The sequence below is a fragment of the Octopus bimaculoides genome, chromosome 12 (assembly GCF_001194135.2).
Source record: "Octopus bimaculoides isolate UCB-OBI-ISO-001 chromosome 12, ASM119413v2, whole genome shotgun sequence".
NCBI classification, from domain to species: Eukaryota; Metazoa; Mollusca; class Cephalopoda; order Octopoda; family Octopodidae; genus Octopus; species Octopus bimaculoides.
In genome coordinates this window covers 64493225-64493513 of record NC_068992.1, presented here as the reverse complement: position 1 = coordinate 64493513, position 289 = coordinate 64493225, and the positions used below count along the sequence as shown (strand labels likewise).

Genomic DNA, 289 nt, shown 5'->3' with positions numbered 1-289 from the left:
ATATATAATATTATGTTAAACCGTTAATCCCTACACATTTTTCATCTCTCCGTTCATTCGTTGTTCTCCACGAATTTTAATAAAATAAATATATACAAATTACAAAAATAATTTTTTAAAATATGCAGTACAGTACTGTTTCTACTTCGTGGATTCTCACCTATCGCGGCGGGTTTTGGAACGCAACACACGCGATAGTCAAGGGATTACTATATTATTATTAATGGCGACGAGCTGGCAGAATCGTTAGCGTGCCGGGCGAAATGCTTAGCGGTATTTCGTCTGTCTT

The 289-nt window shown here is 36.3% G+C and overlaps 1 protein-coding gene across 1 annotated transcript in view; it reads left to right on the top strand.

The window, feature by feature from the left end:
- LOC106884490 (uncharacterized) overlaps nucleotides 1–289 on the top strand; it is a 93407-nt gene that overhangs the window by 57083 nt on the left and 36035 nt on the right. The gene's annotated exons all lie outside the window — the stretch shown is intronic.